The sequence below is a fragment of the Nicotiana tabacum genome, chromosome 10, assembly GCF_000715075.1.
Source record: "Nicotiana tabacum cultivar K326 chromosome 10, ASM71507v2, whole genome shotgun sequence".
NCBI classification, from domain to species: Eukaryota; Viridiplantae; Streptophyta; class Magnoliopsida; order Solanales; family Solanaceae; genus Nicotiana; species Nicotiana tabacum.
Genome location: NC_134089.1, coordinates 146,529,094 through 146,551,562, shown reverse-complemented (window position 1 = coordinate 146,551,562; position 22,469 = coordinate 146,529,094).

Here is a 22,469-nt window from a genome sequence, read left to right as displayed (position 1 = left end):
GTAAATACAGAAGGGCTATAACTACTAGAGAGAATGGAAAGTGACTCCTCGGTCTACGGACGCAGCATATATACCTCAAAGTCTCTGGAGAATCGCCTCGCCTCAAGGATGATAGGGCTGAGTCGAAGAACCTAGATCTGCACATGAAAAATATGCGCAGAAAGGGCATGAGTACACCAAAGCGGTACTCAGTAAGTGCCGAGCCTAACCTCAGTCGGGTAGTGGCGAGGAAAGTCAGGGCCCTACTGAGGTTAGATGAAAAACAAAGAAAAACAGTATAAAATATGACGATATAATCAAGTGCTAACAGTATGAAGTATCATAGGATAATAAGAACAACAACAACTACAACAGAAAAAGAAGAAAAAAACAGAGAGAGTGTAACTCCATACAGCAATAGCAACCGGAGATCTCCCAGGATACCGTCCTATAGTCCCCAAACGTAAATATCCAGTGGATCTCCCGAGTGTCGTCCCGTAATCCAACTTATGGTGCGCGGGGATATACCGGAATCCAGATCCATAGTCCCAAATGTAAATATCCAGTACAGGGGAAATCTACCGGGTGCAGTCCCGCAGTTCCAATGTAAATGTGCAAGGGCATCTATCGGAATATAAATACGGGATCTCCCCGGATACCGTCCCGTGGTCCCAAAGTAAACATGCAGGGGGATCTCCCCGGATACCGTCCCGTGGTCCCAAAGTAAACTCACAGCAACACATGAAGAATATTCAATTTAATCCAAATTTCATACCAAGGTTAAAAAAGTATTTCTAAACTAGCATGCTGCACATAATTCAATTAAAATAGTTTGAGCAAGTAAGGCAATTAGACATGCTTTCCTAAGCTAACAGAAGGCTTAAATTGAAAGTAGTATAAACAGGGAAAGAAAACACAGTATAGTTACTTAATGAAAATAGGATTTTCAACAATTAGCACAAGTACGCACTCGTCACCTTACGTACAAGGCATTTCAAATATCAACAATACCAAATCTTAAGGGGAGTTTCCCCCACACAAGGTTAGGCAAGTCACTTACCTCAAACCAGCTCAATCAACTCGAAACCACGTTCTTGCCACGAGTATCTGACTCCAAATGACCCAAATCTATTTAAAATAGTTGCATAATGTAAATATAATTTCAAGTAACTAATTCAACTAATTAATTCTAAGCAAATACGCGAAATTAGGAAAAATAACCAAAATGCCCCCTCGGGCCCACGTCTCAGAATTGGGTAAAATTTATAAATTCGGAATCCTCACACTCTCACGAGTTTAGTCATACCAATAGTACCAAATTCGGACCTCAAATGGTCCCTCAAACCACCACTCAAAGCTCTTCAATTAACCAAGCCCTAACCCTCAATTTACCACTGATTTTCCTTCAAATTTCATGCTTACAATGATAAAAATCACCATAATAACGAGCTTAAGGACCAAAGACCTTACCTCAATAAATCCCTCTGAAAATCTCCCTTGAAAATGCTCCCCAAAGCTTCTTCCCATTTGAAAAGAGATGAAAAATATCTCAAATTCGCCAAGGCATCTATTTATATGTTCTGCCCAGCGACACCACATCTGCGGTCCAATCCCGCACCTGCGGGACCGCTCCTGTGCATAATCAACCGCTTCTACAGTTTTTCATTAATCCCCTTATCCGCACCTGCGCCCCAGGCTCCGCATCTGCGGGCTCGCAGGTGCGACACAACTTTCGCATTGGCAGCTTCTACCTCCTTCGCCTTTGGCGGCATCTGCGGCTTGATCTCGCTTCTGCCGTCATCGCACCTGCGGCTCCCTAACCGCAGGTGCGGTTATTCCAGTAAGATTAGCAGCTGAAGCTGCTCCAACAATCTCCCAAACTCCCTGTTAACCATCCGAAATCATCCCGAGGCCCCTGGGGCCTCAACCAAAAGCACGAACAAGTCATATGCCATTATCCAAACTTTTACCAATCCTCAAAACACCTAAAACAACATCGAAACATCGAATTAACCATGGATTCAAGCCTAAAAACTCTAAAGACTTCCGAATTTCGCTTTCGATAAAAAAGTCTATCAAACCTCGTCCGAATGACCTGAAATTTTGCACACACGTCACATTCAACACTATGGAGCTACTCCAACTCTCGGAATTCCATTCTGACCCCTAGATCAAAATCTCACTATCGAACCAAAAACTTCAAAATTTTCTCACTATCGAACCAGAAACTTCAAAATTTCAACTTACGGCATTTCAAGCCTAATTAATCTACGGACCTCCAAAACACAATCCTAACACGCCCCTAAGCCCAAAATCACCCAACGGAGCTAACGGAACCAACGAAATTCCATTTCGAGCCCGTCTTTACACTGTTCTGACTACGGTCCAAATTCTAAAAGTTAAACTCTCATTTAGGGAGTAAGTGTCCCAAAACTCTCTGAAACTCCAAATAAATCCTCTAGGAAACTCACAATAGCAGAAACAAACACGAGGAATGTAGTTAATAGGGGATCGGGGCGTTAATTCTTAAAACGATCGGCCGAGTCGTTACATCTTCCCCCTCTTAAAACATTCGTTCGTCCTCGAACGAGCATAGAGACATACCTGAAGTAGTGAAAAGATGAGGGTAACGGCTGCACATATCATGCTTGGTCTCCCAAGTCGCCTCCTCGACCGGCTGACCCCACCACTGAACCTTCACTGATGCAATGTTCTTTGACCTTAGCTTTCGAATCTGCCTGTCCAATATTGCCACCGGCTCCTCAACATAATATAGATCTTTATCAAACTGGACTGAACTAAAATCCCACATGTATGACGGATCATTGTGATACTTCTGGAGCATCGAAACATAAAATACCAGATGAACTCCTGCCAAGCAGGGAGGTAAGTCAAGCTCATAAGCAACCTCCCCAACACGCCTCAATATCTCAAAAGGACCAATTAACCTTGGAATCAACTTCCCTTTCTTCCCAAATCTCATAACGCCCTTCATAGGCGAAGTCCGAAGCAAGACCCACTCTCCAACCATATAGGAAACATCACGAGCCTTCCGATTCGCAAAGCTCTTTTGTCTGGACTAGGCTGTACGGAGTCTATCTTGAATCACCTTAACCTTTTCCAAAGCGGCCTGAACCAAGTCTGTACCCAGTAATATAGACTCACCCGGCTCAAACCAACCCACCGGGGATCTACACGGCCTACCATACAAAGCCTCATACGGTGCCATCTGAATGTTGGACTGATAGCTGTTGTGGTAGGCAAACTCTGCCAATGGCTAGAATTGATCCCAAGACCCTCCAAACTCCATCACACACGCACAGAGCATATCCTCAAGAATCTGAATGGTGCGCTCGGACTGTCTGTCCTTCTGGGGGTGAAATGTTGTGCTCAACTCTACCTGAGTACCTAACTCATGTTGTACGACCCTCTAGAACTGTGATGTGAACTACGTACCTCTGTCTGAAATGATGGAAACTGGAATACCATGCAAACGGACAATCTCCCGGATATAAATCTCCGCCAACCGCTCCGAAGAATAATTAGTACACACAGGAATGAAATGCGCGTACTTGGTCAGCCGATCTACAATCACCCAAATGGCATTGAACTTCCTCAAAGTCCGTGGGAGTCCAACTACGAAGTCCATGGTGATCCTCTCCCACTACCACTCCGAAATCTCTATCTGCTGAAGCAACCCACCCGGTCTCTGGTGCTCATACTTCACCTACTGACAATTGAGGTACCGAGCTACAAACCTAACTATATCTTTCTTTATCCGCCTCCACCAATAGTGCTATCTCAAATCTTGGTACATCTTCGCGGCACCCGAATGAATGTAATACCCCAAACAATGGGCCTCCTCTAGAATCAATTCCCGAAGCCCATTAACATTGGGTACACATACCCGACCCTGTATCCTCAATAACCCATCATAACCAATAGTCACTTCTCTGGCATCCCCGTGCATAACCTTGTCCTTGAGGACAAGCTAATGAGGGTCATCAAACTGACGCTCCCAGATACGATCAAACAAGGAAGACCGAGAAACTACGCAAGCTAGAACTCGACTGGGCTCCAAAAGATCCAATCTCACAAACTGGCTGGCTAAGGACTGAACATTCATCGCCATGGGCCTCCCCACTGCTAGTAAATAAGCCAAACTTCCCAAAATCTCCGCCCGACGGCTCAAAACATCGACCACCACATTGGCCTTGCCCGGGTGATACAAGATAGTGATATCATAGTCCTTCAGTAGCTCTAACCACCTCATCTGGCACAAATTAAGATCCTTCTGCTTGAACAAATGCTGCAAACTCTGGTGATCAGTATAAATCTCACAAGGAACATCGTACAAATAATGACGCCAGATCTTCAAGGCATGAACAATAGAAGCTAACTCGAGATCATGAACATAATAATTCTTTTCATGTAGCTTCAACTGTCTGGACGCGTACGCAATCACCCTACTGTCCTGCATCAATGCTGCTCCAAGGCCAATTCTCGAGGCATCACAATAGATAGTATAAGACCCCGAACCTGTATGCAATATCAAAACTGGGGCTGTAGTCAAAATTGTCTTGAGCTTCTAGAAGCTCGACTCACACTCTTCTGTCTACTAGAATAGAGCACCCTTCTGGGTCAGCCTGGTCATAGGTGCTACAATAGATGAAAACCCCTCAATAAATCGATGGTAATAACCCGCCAAGCCAAGAAAACTGCGGATCTCTGTAGCTGAGGATGGTCTGGGCCAACTATGAATTGCTTCCACTTTCTTTGGGTCCACCTGTATACCCTCACTCGATACCACATGACCCAAGAATGCCATGGAATCCAACCAAAACTCACATTTTGAGAACTTTGCATATAACTTCTTTTCCATCAAAGTCTGAAGCACTGTCCTCAGGTGCTACTCATGATCTTTCCGACCACGAGAGAATACCAGAATATCATCAATAAAGACAATGACGAACGAGTCAAGATATGGTCGGAACACACAGTGCATCAAAGGCATAAAGGTTGCTCGGGCATTGGTCAGCCCAAATGACATAACAAGGAACTCGTAATGACCATACCGAGTCCTGAAGGCAGTCTTCGGGATATTTGGCTCCCAAATCTTCAACTGATGGTAACCTGAATGCAAGTCAATCTTAAAAAACACTTGTGCACCTGGTAACTGGTCAAACAGATCATCAATATGAGGCAAATGATAACGGTTCTTCACTGTAACTTTGTTTAACTGGTGATAATCAATGCACATACGCATAAAACCATCCTTTTTCTTCACAAACAAGACAAGAGCACCCCAAGGTGATACACTGGGCCGAATAAAACCCTTATCAGGAAATTCCTGTAACTGGTCCTTCAACTCCTTCAACTCAGGAGGAGCCATACAATATGGAGGAATAGAGATGGGCTGAGTGCCCGACAATAGATCAATGCCAAAATCAATATCTCTGTCGGGTGGCATACCCGGAAGATCAACTGGAAATATATCACGGAAGTCCCATTCTACTAGGACTGAATCAACTGTAGGGGTATCAACACTAACATCCCTCACATAGGCCAGATACGCGTCACACCCCTTCTCAACCATACGCTGAGCCTTAAGGAATGAAATAACTCTACTGGAAGTATAATCTAAGGTACCCCTCCACTCTACTCGCGGTACACCTGGCATAGCCAATGTCACAGTTTTAGCGTGACAATCAAGAATATCATAATGGGGCAACAATCAGTCCATGCCCAAGATAACATCAAAATCTACCATGCTGAGCAATAACAAATCGGTTCTGGTCTCAAAACCACTAAGAGCAACCAAACACGACTGATAAATGCGGTCCACAACAAGAAAATCTCCCACAGGAGTAGAAACATAAACAGGGGAACTCAAAGAATCCCGAGATACGCCCAAATGCAGGGCAAAATAAGAAGACACATAAAAATGAGTGGAGCCTGGATCGAATAGAACCGATGCATCTCTATGACAAACCAGGACAATACTTGTGATGACAGAATCAGAGGCGACAACCTCAGTATAGGCAGGAAGGGCATAATATCTAGCTTGGCCTCCCCTTCTAGGGTGACCTCTATCTCCCCGACCTCCACCTCTAGCTGGCTGGGCAGGTGGGGTAGCAACTGGTCCTGAAACCATAGCTTGGGAACTCTGCGGGGCACGCTATGGCTGAGAAATCTGTGGAGGTGAACCCCTCCTAAGTCTGGGGCAATCCCTCACCATATGGTGTGTGTCACCCCACTCAAAACAGGCTTTGGGAGGATGTGGTGGCTGTGACTGGCTTGGGCCAGGTCTGCTGGATTGACCACTAAAAGCACCCCGCACAGGAGGCACACTAGATACTGGAGGTGCATAATAAGGCTCCTGAGGTCTAGGAGGAGCAGGAATACCACTGGATGCTGGAAGAGCTGAATGAACGGGGCGACTCATATAACCCCTACCATGACGAACTGTAGCTGGAGCACGAGCACCAGAATAATGGCCCGACTCTCGAGACCTCTTGGCCTCCCTCTCCTCTCTATCCCGAGCATGCATACCCTCCACTCTCCTAGCAATACTCACCACCTGCTGATAAGAAATATCAATCTCCAACTCATCAGCCATGCTAGACTTGATGCTGGGAATGAGCCCCTCAATAAACCGGCGAACTCTCTCACGAACTGTAACAACCAAGGCTGGTGCATGCCTAGCCAAGTCAGTGAAACAAACAACATACTCCGAAATAGTCATAGTGCCCTTGCGTAAATGCTCAAACTCTATGCGCCATGCGTCCCTGAGGCTTTAAGGAACAAACTCTCATAGGAACATATCTGAAAACTGAGTCCAAGTGAGGGATGCTACTCAGCTGGGCTGTCTAACTCAAAAGTATGCCACCACAGGTAGGCGGCTCCTCGAAGCTGGAAGGCAGTGAAAGAAACCCCACTCGGTCCTGATATACCTATAGTACGGACGATATGGTGATACTCCTCCAGAAATCCCAGGGCATTATCTGATGCTAAACCACTGAATACAAGAGGCTTATACTTCTTGAAGCTCATCCTCGGAAGCCGATGCCCTATCCTCGGGCTGACCCGGACTACATGCGGTACATAAATAATCTTTGGGACCTGATCAACATGCACTCGTTGATCAGGAGTGCATGCAGCAAGAGTCTGTGCTCCTCCCCCGGCCTGAGATATGGATGCAGTAAGGGGAAGCAACCTTGCCTGAGCCAAAGTGGTGTATATGCTCATGAACTGTGCAAGAGTCTCCTGAAGTGCTGGAGTAGTAGTAGTAGTAGGCGTATCTGGCGCCTGGGCTCCGACTGGAACTGATGGTGGCTCCTCGGCAGCAGCTCGCACGGGTGCTTTGGCTGCACCACGGGCGCGTCCTCAGCCTCTACCCGGCCCCGACCTCTGACGACTCCAGTAGGGGGTGCGGGTGCTTGATCATATTTGGTAGCACGTATCCTTACCATCTGTAAGAGAATAGAAGACAGAAGTTTAGAGTTGTAATATCAAAATGTCGCACGACAAGGAAATCAAATGAAGTGGAATTTTCCTAATAGTAACATAGCCTCTCGTAGATAAGTACATACATCTCCGTACCGATCCGCGAGACTCTAATAAACCGTCTTGTGATTCATGATTCCTATGAACCTAGAGCTCTAATACCAACTTGTCACGACCCTAGTTCGCCCTCTGTGAACTATCCTGACGGAACCTAGTCTCTACGACTAGGTAAGCCTATCAATTTGCGGAAAAAGGAGACAACAGATAAATACTAATAGAAGCTACGGATAAACATAATGAAAACATTTAAGATGTCGCTTGGCATATACTAATACAAGATCTCAAAACTGAACAATTTCTCAAAACCCGAAATCTCATAAAATCACAAGTTATGAATAATACATAGTGCTCTAACTCCAGAATGTCTAGATCAAAGTAAATACAGAAGGGCTATAACTACTAGAGAGAATGGAAAGGGACTCCTCGGTCTACGGACACAACATATATACCTCAAAGTATTTGGAGAATTGCCTCGCCTCAAGGATGATAAGGCTGAGTCGAAGAACCTAGATCTGCACATAAAAAACATGCGCAGAAAGGGCATGAGTATACCACAACGGTACTCAGTAAGTGCCGAGCCTAACCTCGGTCGGGTAGTGACGAGGAAAGTCAGGGCCCTACTGAGGTTAGATCAAAAACAAGGTAAAACAATATAAAATATGACGCTATAATCAAGTGCTAATAGCATGAAGTATCACAAGATAATAAGAACAACAACAACTACAACAGAAAGAGAAGAAAAACACAAAGAGAGTGTAACTCCACACAGCAATAGCAACCGGGGATCTCCCAGGATATCGTCCTGTAGTCCCCGAACGTAGATATCCAGCAGATATCCCGGGTGTCGTACCGTATTCTAACTCATAGTGCGCGGGGATCTACCGGAATCCCGATCCGTAGTCCCAAATGTAAATATCCAATACAGGGGGAATCTACCGGGTGCAGTCTCGTAGTTCCAATGTAAATGTGCAGGGAGATCTACCAGAATACAAATCCATAGTCCCAAAGTAAACATGTAGGGGGATCTCCCGGGATACCGTCCTGTAGTCCCAAAGTAAACACACAGCAACACACGAAGAATATTCAATTCAATCCAAATTTCATACCAAGGTTAAACAAGTATTCCTAAACTAGCATGCTGCACTAAATTCAATTAAAGCAGTTTGAGCAAGTAAGGCAATTAAGTCAACTAGACATGCTTTCCTAAGCTAACAGTAGGCTTAAATTGAAAGTAGTATAGACAGGGAAAGAAAACATAATATAATTACTTAATGAAAACATGATTTTCAATAATTAGCACAAGTACGCGCTCGTCACCTCACGTACAAGGCATTTCAATTATCAACAATACCAAATCCTAAGGGGAGTTTCCTCCACACAAGGTTAGGCAAGCCACTTACCTCGAACCAGCTTAATCAACTCGTAACCACGTTCTTGCCACGAGTATCCGACTCCAAATGACCCAAATCTATTTAAAGTAGTTTCATAATGTAACTATAACTTCATGTAACTAATTCAACTAATTAATTCTAAGCTAATACTCGAAATTAGGAAAAATGACCAAAACGCGCCTCTGGACCCACGTCTCGAAATCGGGTAAAATTTACAAATTCGGAATCCTCACACTCTCACGAGTTCAGTCATACCAAAAGTACCAAATTCGGACCTCAAATGGTCCCTCAAATAAATACTCAAAGCTCTCTAATTAACCAAGCCCTAACCCCCAATTTACCACTATTTTCCTTCAAATTTCATGCTTACAATGATAAAAATCACCATAATAACGAGCTTATGGACCAAAAACCTTACCTTAATGAATCCCTCTGAAAATCTCCCTTGAAAATGCTTCCCAAAGCTTCTTCCCGTTTCAAAAGAGATGAAAAATAACTCAAATTCGCGAAGACATCTATTTATATGTTCTGCCCAGCGATACCGCATATGCGGTCCAATCCCCGCACCTGCGGGACCGCTCCTGCGCATAATCAACCGCTTCCGCAGTTTTTCATTAATCCCCTTATTTGCACCTGCGCCCCAGGCTCCACATCTGCGGGCTCGCAGGTGCGACACAACTTCCGCATTTGTGGATTCTACCTCCTTCGCCTTTGGCCGCATCTGCAGGTTGACCTCGCGTCTTCGGTCATCGCACCTGCGGCTCCCTAACCGACTGCGGTTATGACAGTAAGATCAGCAGCTGAATCTGCTCCAACAATCTCTCAAACTCCCTATTAACCATCCGAAATCATCCGAGGCCCCCGAGACTTCAACGAAAAGCACGAACAAGTTATATACCACTATCCAAACTTATACCAATCCTCAAAACACCTAAAACAACATCAGAACATCGAATTAACCATGGATTCAAGCCTAAAAACTCTAAAGACTTCCGAATTCCGCTTTCGATCAAAAGTCTATCAAACTTCGTCTGAATGACCTGAAATGTTGCACACACGTCACATTCAACACTACGAAGCTACTTCCACTATCGAACTAGAAACTTCAAAAATTTAACTTTCAGCATTTCAAGCCAAATTAAGCTACGGACCTCCAAAACACAATCCGAACACGCCCCTAAGCCTGAAATCACCCAACGGAGCTACGGAACCAACAGAATTCCATTCTGAGTCCATCTTAGCATTGTTCCGACTACGATCCAAATTCTAAAACTTAAACTCTCATTTAGGGACTAAGTGTCCCAAAACTCTCCGAAACTCCAAATAAATCCTCCCGGCAACTCACAGTAGTAGAAACAAATAAGGGAAATGCACTTAATAGGGGATCAGGGTGTTAATTCTTAAAATGACCGGTCGGGTCGTTACAATAGCGCATAGAGTTACTACGTTATATATAAAGAGCTTTGAATTAATGCATTATACGCTCAATTATTGTTCTCCCCGCATAGATTTTTTGCTTATTTAAGGAGCTTCATTCTTTCTTCAAAAATCCATTCAGAAAAAGTCAGTCTTCTGCATCCTTTTTATTTTCCTTTACTCATTCCGAAATATTTGCTTACTTAACTCTTTTACATTTTGCCATAATGTCCGAAGAGCGACAAATTAGGGCTGCATTATATTGTGGGGGGAGGGGGTGTGAGGTTGTCATGGAGAATAACTTAGTATACTATAGTTGTTCTCTACATTATAGTTGTTCTCCACCGGAAGATATCCATATTCTCTTACTCCACAAGGGGTTGCTTGCTATGCTGAGTTTAACATCGAAGATGATGAAACTCTAAACTATTTTTTAAGGACTCCGGATGAATAATGGGAAGTTCTTGTGATAAAAATGTTGAAAAAGTACGTCAAGTCTGAAGACGTTTGTAATATTGAGGTTTTGCAAAATAGGGATAACTCTCAATCATCGGGTGGTATTTTTGTTAGTTTTATCCGAACAGTTTCCATTTAAAAGAGTTTGGCCAGATTTAAACTTATCGCCACGGGCGAATGAGAAGCGAGGACATAATTTCTCACCAAGTTTACATAATCCACACAGGGAGTGGTAAATTTCAATTTCCCTTTTAGTATTGTTTTTTTATGTATCATATTTGTACTAACACTCATATATTGGAGGTACCGACCAGATATGAATTTTACAAGTTATGAACCAACAGATAGTTGGAATATGCCCAATTTTGGTGTTTTGGATCCTGGTGGTCCATCTAGGAGTCATCACCAACTCGATAATGTGCATCATGGGATATCAATAGATTATGAATTGTAAGTTAAGAGATAAAGTTTATATATAATGTTGGGGTAAATTTGAGAAACTCATTATTTTATTGGTTGTGCAGTGAAAACGAGCAACTTGAAGGTCTTGCCCTTACTCAATTGCCCGAAGACGACATATTTAATCAGGATATGATGGATGCACAGAGTCAGGAAGATGATAGTGATTATGACAACAATGCAGATGAGTGTAGAGACGATACTGTTGAAACCCAATTTTTTCTTCATATATTTTAACATGCATATATATTTTCAAAAATAGTGCACATGCATTTACAAACATGCACAAGCATTTCTATAATTTTTTCCATAATTTTAAAGGCTTTCAACCAATTTATTTATGAATTTTTACTATACAAACATCCAATAATAATACCTCATATTATTTTCATGATGATTTAATCATATAAATTTATCATTTATGCCTAAATAGTGCTTAAATATTCTAATTATATTTTTTATAATTACATTTGTATTTTGAAGCTAGAATTGCACATTTTGCAATAATAGCCCATATATATGCATAATTATATTATCTATACAGAAAATGACCTTTTATATTTCTATAATATTTAGTAAATATTTAAATCATTTTCATGTGCAAATAATATTTTTGTAATTTATTAATTATTTTTATTGATTTAGTTGGGTATTTAAAATCAAGCCTTTTTTCCAATTAATTTCGGACCTAGACTAACCCAATTTACCTATCCCAATTACCCCTGACCCAAACCCATTAACCCAGTCCCCATACCTATTTCAAAACTGTCCTATCTTATTTTTAAATCACAGCCGTTGATCTCTTAAGATCAATGGCTCACATCCTTTTACCCCTTTTAATTATATCCCTCCACCCTGACCCTAACCACATTTTATCTGTTCTGCCGCCTTCAAATGCTCTCGTTTCTCCCTCACCTCTCAAACTCTAACCCGCCGTCACCAATCTCCTAACGATTCCTATACATAAATGGAATCATTCTTTGATTCCTTACCAAATCTGGCCTTACCTCTTCACCAGCTACTCGTTTTTGATATTATTTGACTGCTTTGCTCAAATGGCAAGTTAATCTCGAGAGATGCGGACTAGATCTGGTTCAAAATCTCTTATGTTGTGGTTGTTTCCATCTGTGTTCATCCTAACCTCTGTGATTACGAATATTTTTTTGTATCTTTCAGTTAGGATCTCATGTCTTGATTAAGACTAGATCTGATCTGATTCTATTTGTTTTATGCTACTCTCCACCTATATTTTACTCTATTACTCACAAATCCGTCCATTTTTAGTTGAATCTTCTACTTACCCTAAAACTAGGGTTCAAGATCTTTCCAGATCTAAAATGATTTTTCTTCCTTTGTATTTTTCCTTTAATGTTTCAATATATCTACCTCTGTGTTCATATTTTCTTTACTATTTTTGATTGATTCTGTTTACCCTAAAATTTAGGGTTTTTGATTTCTTAAAGACGACTAAATCTCTATATTTCCACCTCTATTATAGTTTCCCTTCTTGTTTTCTACGATGATTTTACTTACCTTAAAATCTAGGGTTTTGATTTTTCGAACGAATATGGTTCAAACCTTAATATTTCCGTCTATATGTCTTCGTGTATTTATCAAAGCTTTTGTGTTTCTTCTTTTTCTTTTTCTTACATTAATTTAGGGTTGTCATTATTTGGTATTTTTTCCTTGAAATGTTTCTGTCTATTTGCCTCTATGCATCTTTTACTCTTGACGTTAATTGTTGGTTAGGTTTTATTTACCTTTTCCTTTTGGGCTTCTGAAAGCTTTACCAAGATTTTAATCTTTCTCATCTCGTATGTATTGATACTTTCTTATTCTATTCATCCTACACTTTTCTTTTATTTCTTCACCTTGTTTGATGATTGATAATTGGTTCTATATGATACTTACCTTAATCAGAATAGTACTTGCCTGATTGCTCACTAATGAACTGAACTATGTACTATCTGTCCCTAAATTAAACTCTAATTGATTCCAGAATTATTTCTTTACCTTATTTAACTTAGTACTTAATTACAAATCAATTTCGTATAGGGTTTTCCTTAAATCAAGTAGTACTAGCCTGACTTTACTCGATTTTGTCTTGTTAATTGATTCATGCTGACCTTAATTTATTGTTAATTGATTTTCATTACCTTGTTTGTTTTACTCTATTGCATGCTATAAAAACCCTTCCCCTCTCCCCTTTAGAGACATCTAAACTCTCCTATTCTGACTACAAAATTAAAACTCTCTCTTGCTCCTATTATGATTTCTGTACAATGTAGCTATTATTTGGCCGACTGAAAGCCAAGGTCAAATTGTTCTGGAACTTAACTGCTACTGCATCTTTACTTTCTTTTCTTCTCAACTGGTATGTTCTAACCTTTGCAATTCCTGTCTCCATGTATTATTTGATTAACTTGCTTCAATTCCTAGCATGATTCTATTTTCTATGTGACTGCCTAACTCCGCTTGATCATGCTAAATTAAGTTATCTCTAATAATGTGAAACCCTATCTAAATCAGTTGTATATTCCCTGTTCTGAACATGCTTGGATACTGAAAGCATGTAATTAATATGTAGCTAATTCTGTTTGTTAATTCAAGTGTCCTTGATTTTGTAATCACTAATATGAGTATCCAATTTAAAAAAAAACAATTTGTTTGAATCATATGCTGAATATGGATTCTGTTTGTGCCACTCTGTTTGCAACCCTGTAGTCTGAATCTACTTGCTTCTAAAAATTAAACTATTTTCCTAAAGCTGCCCCCTTACCTTCCATGTACCAGTTCTCAACATGGCTACTCTTAGTCCCTTAGGTTCCTACCACCCCCAGTGTGAGCACTATTTAGGGTCCCCGAGACTCCTTTGAATTCTGACACATTGGGGCTGATTTTTCAATCCTTCATGAATTTTGTGTTGAACATCTTATTCTGGAGTGAGCATTGCCCGGAGTCCCTGAGGCCCTTGGGAACTTTGACACACCAGGAACCCAGTTTTATGTGCTATGGACTGCCATTATTCTTAGAGTTGCTATGTTTGAAGGTCTGGTTCCCAAGTTGTTATTTGGGCCTATGAAGGCTCCCTATAGTGTAACGGATGCTGTTATGTAATTTATTCATTCCGGGCTGTAATAATCTATGTAACAAATAGATTTGGGGCTTATTAGTAAAAGCTGGGGGTCTATTCTTATATCTTTGTTGAAATTGGGTAGAAATCCTGCCTATAGGACTTAACTATGCTAATGTGGATACTGTATTGTGTTTAGAGATCCTGCCTATAGGGATTTTATGATCAATGTGATTCTGTGCTGCACATCCTCATGTTAGAAACCCTACTTATAGGACTTTATGTTTAATTCTGCATATTAGAAATCCTGTTTATAGGATCTCCACATATGTCTAACTCAATGTGCATTAGCGACTATGTCTATAGGATTCTATTTGGTTGATTAACAAACTTTCCTGGCAACTTGCTTAAAATTTTCTATCACACATGATTAATAGATATCATGCCTATAGGAGATACAAAATTAGTTTCAACTTAGATATCATGCCTATAGGGTAAAATCAGTTCTGAAACTTAGAGATCATGTTTATAGGAGTTTAAATCAAGTCAACACTTAGAAATCATGCCTATAGGAGATATATAAAAAATCAGTTTCTGCAATTTAGATATCATGCCTATAGGAAATAAAAGTTAATTTCTGCAATTTAGATATCATGCCTATAGGAAATTTAAAATCAGTTTCTATAATTTAGGTATTATGACTATAAGAAATAAGTAAATCAGTCTCAACACCTAGAAATCATGTTTGTAGGAATTAACTGATTTTGTAAATTAGAAAGTATGCCTATAGAATTCTGTTAATCACTTAGGCAAATCTGTAGGGTTACTAACGATTTTGGGCCTTAATTCTAATGTTTTTACTGTCTGAGAATGCTCAAATTCAGGGTTTAATAAAATTAGTAGGCAAACTGATAGGTACTCGTCTGCTCGCTTTAATAAAACTGCTGCATATTCTGTTTGTGCTCATTTAGATATCCTGCCTGTAGGATCCTAAAATAATTTAAAATTGCTTGTTTGAACAGCGTGCATTTGTTTGTCTATTTGTGGAGGTTAACATGAGCCCACTTAATTGCTCATTATGTGACAGTCCTACTTGACTTTTGTTTGTCGCTTAGTTTTCTCCTTCTAAACAACATAGGTGAGTCTAGAACTGCCTTAAATAGAGGTCCTAAATACCTCCAGGGCCAGAGGTAAGGGACAAGTAGTGCACGCAAAAGGTACGTACTGGATGTTAATAGAACACTTAGGTAATAATTGAAAAGGGAGGGTAATTGGGTAGTAAAGGAGATGATGACATGTGCGCTAATGCTATGCGTAACACCTCAATTTGGGGAAGGTTACCGAGTATTGCATGGAAGTGATCCTATAGGCTAATGAACTTAGGACCCCTTTAATTCCATTTTTAAAATCATCTCTATTTGTTTAAACTGCATTATTTCCTTAAAGACTAATTCACTTAAATTAAGTTTGACCGAGACCCACCGTTGTGGACCTCGAGGGGTGCCTAACACCTTCCCCTCAAGATAATTTCGAGCCCACCCAATCTCTGGTAATGTAAACTGGTTTCACAAGTTAAATGTTCTAGGTGCCCTAATGCACCTTAATCCATTAGGTGACGACTCTTCAAATCTTTTACCCTATTCCAAAAGGAAAGGAGTTGTCACAAATGTCGAAACCCGGACTCCGCGAGGAAAAGGTGGTGCGACAGATACATCCTTTCCTGATGAGGGCGACGATGAGAATGAGCAACCTGATTTTCCGAGGGAGCATGATGCCACCAATGAGCATGCTCCATATATATAGACTCTACCTCAAGTTAGACCAGTGTGTAAGAGTCCCATGTGCACTTTCATTAAAGGGCGATTCCCTACCTTGATCAGTTGCCTAGTATGATAGATGTGGATGCCCTCATAAGGGATCTTGATGACATTTGTAAAGCAATGTGGAATGAATCTAGACCAACGGTATTGTCAAAGAATATGCTTTTTGCTGATAAAGCGCACCTTAGAAGGGTGGTGCTAATGTAAAGCATAAAAGATTGTCGTGAGATCGAGGTTCATGAGTCATCTTCGGAAGTGCATAAGGTTATTTATCGTAGATGGTTTCAAGGTAGTATATTGATGCTGCGTGCGAGAAAGTTGAAAACAAATATGTGGATTTTAGGGAAATAGATTGACACCCACACTTGTGATATGGACACATTCAGTGGGAATCATTTTAACTTGAATGTTTACTTGATTTCTGTTTTCTTGATTCCACACATTGAATCATCCATAATGTACAAGATTAAAGAGTGTATAACATCTATCCACCAAGTATATGGCTGTATCATTACCAAAGAAAGGCATTTCTCGTGCGTAAACATGCGTTTGAGATTGTTTATGGTAACTGGGATAAGTCATTTGCCGCTCTACCTAGGTACATGGTTGCTTTGCAACACTTTAACCCTGGAACTATTGTTTAATGGAAGCTTGAGTGGAGCCCGAGAATACCAAAATTCATATTCCGATATGTGTTCTGGGCATTTAAGCTAGCTATTGATGGTTTTGTGCATTGTCGGCCGGTAATATCCGTAGACGACAGTCATGTCTATGGAAAGTATGATATTAAGTTGTTGATTGTCATTGCAGTAGATGCTAATGGAAGCATATTTCCCCTTGCATTTGCTATTTGTGCCAATGAAAGCCAATAGACTTGGATATTGTTTTTGAACCATTTGAAGGAGCACGTTATTAGACAACATTCAGGTATTTGTCTAATACCTGACCGACATGGTGGTATTTTAAGTCATGTATAGGATTTTAATGCATTTTAACGATCTGACCGATCTCTTTGTTTTATAGATCTATGTTCCCCTAAATAAGACTCCCTGTATGTGCTTTTACTATTTTATGACTTGTGAGGATGGTTAGTTCAGATTTGGAAGGATTCGGGTTGAAATTAAAACACTTAGTTCCTTAACATTGACTTAAAGGGTTAATTTTGACTTGGGTCAACATTTTCTAGTAAATGAACTCGTAACCGGGATTTGACGATCCTAATAGGTTCGTATGATGATCTTGGACTTGGGCGTATGATCAGATCGGGGTTTGGATGGCCCGGGAGCATTTCAGCGCTTAATATTGAAGGTTTTTAAAGTTCTTTAAATTTGGTTTGAAGAGGGTTTTGGTGTTATCGAGGTCTATTTGGGATTCCGAGCCCGAAATAGTTCCGTATGATAATTTAAGACTTGCACGCAAAGTTTGGTGTCATTCCAAATGGTCTAAGTATTATTTGGCGCATTCGGAGTAAGTTGGAAGAACTTGGAGTTCATAAGATGATTCGATTTGGTTTGGGGTGCGATTCTCCCTTTTGATGTTGTTTTATGCGTTTCGAGGGTTCGAGCGAGTACGTTTTATGTTTACGAACTTGTTGGTATGTTTGGGCTGGGCCCCGACGGCCTCGTGTGCTATTCGAATGATGCGCGGAGCAAGTTTGGACTTGAAACAACTGTTGGTGCACCAATTCTGGTGTGTCTGCTTCTGCGAGCTTTTTGGCCGCAGGTGCGAGCTCACAGGTGTGAGCTTTTGATTGCAGAAGAGGCCTAAGACTGGTGGTCTGTGACCCGCAGAAGCGGAGGAAGTTCCGCAGAAACGGCCTCGCTTATGCGACGAAAGGGCCGCAGGTGCGATGCAGCATCCACAGAAGCGATCGGCACAAGCGGGAGCCTGTCCGCAGAAGCGAAGGCAGGTGGCCTAGGCTAGGACCATACATGCGATGGATTTTCCGCACGTGCGGGGCCGAAGATGCGTCCTAGGATCCGCAGAAGCAAAAATCGCTAGAGGGAGTGAGGGCTTTTAATGTCGGGACTTAGGCAATTTTAGCCCATTTTTTTCATCTCTTGGGCGATTTTGGAGCTCTTTGAAGATGGGTTTTCACATATCACTTAGAGGTAAGTAATATCTATATGAGATGAGTTTAATACATGTATTTTTGGTAGATTCTTAGCATGTAAAGTGTAGAAATTGCGGGTTTAGTTTAAAAACCTAGATTTTGATAAAAATAAGATTTAACCACGAAAATGGTTATGGAATTGGGTGAAAATTTTATATTTGAGTTCATGAGGTTATGGGTAACAATTATGTTCGAAAGTTTTTGGAATCCGGGCACATTGGCCCGGGAGTGAATTTTAGGAATATTCTAATTTGGGTTGAGTAATTACTCTAATAGTTGAATTATTAACTTTTGAGCGCATGCTGATTAATTTATAAAATATTTGGCTAGCTTCGGATTTGTTCGGCACCAAGTTGGGTCCTTAGAGTGAATTTGTGGCCGGAAAGTGAGCTTTGAGATGAGGTAAGTCTCTTGCCTAACCTTGTAAGAGGGAATTTACCCCATATGTGATTGAAATTACTATTTGCTTCTAATTGTGGTGGGTACATATGCACGAGGTGACGAGAGTCCGTGCATAGCTACTAATTATGCTTAAGTCCGGGTAGTTCAGGACCCAAATCATGAAATTCTTGTAATATTTACACCCTACTTGTTAATTAAAGTGCCTAAATTATATTAAAACTTGATAAAGGATTTGTAAAGACCGAATTTCACTTACTTGAGTTTTGGCGGGTTACTTGACCGTTAATAGAAATTGTACTTCTTTATGTATTATCCTTATAATAGCTTTTAAATTGAATGTTCATAAAGTATTCTCTCTCTTCTTGTGGAGCGGGACGAACGCCTCGACAGTATAATATATGCATCTATGGTTCGTGCTGCTCGATCCTCGGCAGTGTACATATTATTCTGGATCGGGTCGTACGACCTCAGCATAAATCGTGTGTGTTAATGCTTGGAGCCCGAATACACTTGATATTATTTTCATGAATTGAGGGGTTATAATTTATTTATTTGCTCGATATTTATTTGGAATTAGTATGTGTTAGTAGAAGAATTTTGGAATTACTATTAGTTAAAGAATCATTTAATCACTGTTGCTACTGTGTTAATATTATTATTCACATATTCTATGCCCATTTAGCATTCTCGTATTTTATTGTTCGCCCATAGTAAGTGTCGATGTCGACTCCTCGTTACTACTTCTTCGAGGTTAGACTGAATACTTACTGAGTACATGTTTATTTACTCATGCTACAATTCTGCTCTAATCGTGCAGGATCTGAGGCAGGTGTATCTGGCAGTCATTCCGACGCGCACCCTTGTTACCCCGAGGCCTAGTCGAGAGTTGATTTATGAGTCCTTCTTCGAGGTTAGACTGAATACTTACTAAGTACATGTTTATTTACTCATGCTACAATTCTGCTCTAATCGTGCAGGATCTGAGGCAGGTGTATCTGGCAGTCATTCTGACGCGCACCCTTGTTACCCCGAGGCCTAGTCGAGAGTTGATTTATGAGTCCTTTCTGCAGCACCCGGAGTCTCTCTTTTGTATTTATTTTATGTCTACTCTACTTCAGACAATAGCTTAGTGTTTTGTATATTTTACTAGTTGCTCATACACTTATGACATCATGTCTTAGAACACATGCTAGTAGACTTTATGGTTTTGGAACATTTATCTCACTGTATTTGCTCTCATTAGCTTTCACTTTACTTTATTAAATTTTTATACTCCTTATTTTCTTAATAAATGAAATTCAACTACTTGAAAATTTATTAAAAAGAACAATTACATGGTTGGTTCACCGTTGGCTTGCCTAGCAATGACATTGGACATCATCACGACCTATAGGAGAAATTGGATCATGACATGTATGGCAGGAATCGTATGCCTACCACTGTTACTGTGTTAGGCGCTTGAAGGCCAACTTCCAGAGGACTCATCCGAACAAGATCTTACATAATTTAATGTGGATGGCTGCAACAAATCATCAAGCGTGTAAATTCCGGTGTTGAATGAAATTGATTAGGCAGGAAGACCCATAAGCTTATCATTGGTTGATCCAACATGAGCTTGACAAGTAGACTTTGCATAAGGATGGTGGTAGAAGATGGGAAATTTTGACTACAAACGTGTCAGTCTTTCAACGGATTGTTGAAGTCTGCCTATTGATTGCTTGTCACTGCCATAGTGCAGATGTCATTCAAGCAGATCGCAGAGAGGTTTGTTGTAAGATCGATACGTGCATCGTCATTGTTGAAAAAATGTGTTGAATTTATGCCACATCCGATGAAACAATTTGAGAAATATAGGAAGCGAGCACAATGGCATACATATTTACAGTATTGCAATGAGCAAAATATTTTTGATGTTCGCACTGATTTGCATCAAAACTGTGGTAATAATACCCACACCATCAATGAATCTAGAAGATTATGTTCATGTGGGAAGTGGCCGATCTTTCCCTAGCCATGCTCGCATGCCATGAAGTGTTTTTAACATACATGTTTTGTGGCGATGAGATACATTGATAAAGAATATAATGTTGCTGCATACGTAAACACCTATAGTGGCCACTTCCAACTAGTTGGTGCTGAGCATTATTGGTCGCCGGAACTATTTAAAATAGTGTGTAATAAGGATTATGTGCGTCAACGACAAGTGTAAAAAAGAATGCGGACACGGAACCAAATGGATGTTGGTGATACCGTTTATACTCGTAAATGTGGTATATATATTCCCAAATAGGACACAGTCACCATAAATGTCCTTCAGTTGGTTTGGGAAGCGGTGGTAATTCAGCTCTCGGTGATAGTTCATCCAATGTTCCCAATTTTTAAGGATAAACTTAGTGTTTTGTTGCAGTATTTTTTGTTGTACTAAATGTTTGTAATGGTGTTGTTTGCAATATTTATGAAATAAAATTAAGTTTCCAATAGGCTTAAATCTAATTGACATTTAGCATTGAAGATTCAAGACAACAATTAAAAATAACTTCAACAAAAAAATAATGATTTTCATTCGCCATTATCGTCACTGTCTGGCACTATTTCATTGTCATTGTCTTTATCTTCTTTGGAAACATCTTGTATGCATCTGTCCGAACCTAGGGAATCATAATCTAGGCCCCAATTGACACAAATTTCTTGTATTTCATCGCTATCATCAATAAGACCACTTGCTTGATATTTACAAAAATATGGGACTCATACGTCTAACGTCTGCGGTAGAAACTTAGGTAATCCCTCCCACTCGATAACTGTTGGGAATACATGATAATCAATGTATCTATACAATTTTTTATTTTCTAATAAATCCTAATAATCCTCCGTTCCTTGCAGATATTTAAGATCATCTAGTGCATGATGAATGGCTAGTGCCTTTTCCATCTCTAAAATCTCCTTCTTCAAATGCTGAATCACTTCTGGTTCATCTTTGTGTGTGTTTATTTGGAAGGTTACATACAGTGCTTATGGTACAACTAGCCCATGCCGATGGAATATTAATTCATAATTATACCTTTTTGAGTATAGGGGAACCCATTGGAGCTTTTCACCCCAAATTCGCATACCTTCAGGCTTTGTAGACATAACTCATCTAGCCGCTCCAGATGATGTAGAAATTGCAAGCTAACTAGGTTTCCCGAAGTGTTAGAGAATAGAATACCATCAATCATCATCAGCAGCAATTTTCTCGTCTGCCGGTCGATAGCCTCTGTGGTGAGTCATCAATAATCTCTGCGTGCATCACCACCAGATGCTGCCTAACAGGCATCGGCTGCAATCGACTAGTACCACTCAAAGCAGTCATGTAACGACCCAACCTATTGTTTTGAGATCTAGCATATCGTTTAGAAGTTTGAGGCCATGAGTAGCTTCACTTCAAGTATTGTGACTTGCACATATGGCCGGAATTGAATTTCGGGAAGTTAGGAGTTGATTTAGAAAGAAAATTCTCATTTCGAAAGCTTTAAGTTGTAAGAGTTGACTAAGGTTTGACTTTTGATTAAATGACCTCGAAATCGGGATTTGAAAGTTCCAACAGGTTCATATGATATTTTAGACTTGGGCGTATGTTCGAATCGAGGTTTGGATGACCGAGAGAGTTTCCGTGCTTATTGTGGAATTTTGGTATTTTAGAAGAATTTCATAAGTTTGGGTTGAAGTGTATTTTAATATTATCAATGTCCGTTTGGGATTTCGAGACTGGGGATAGCTTCATATGGTGATTCTGGTCTTAGGTGTGCATCCGG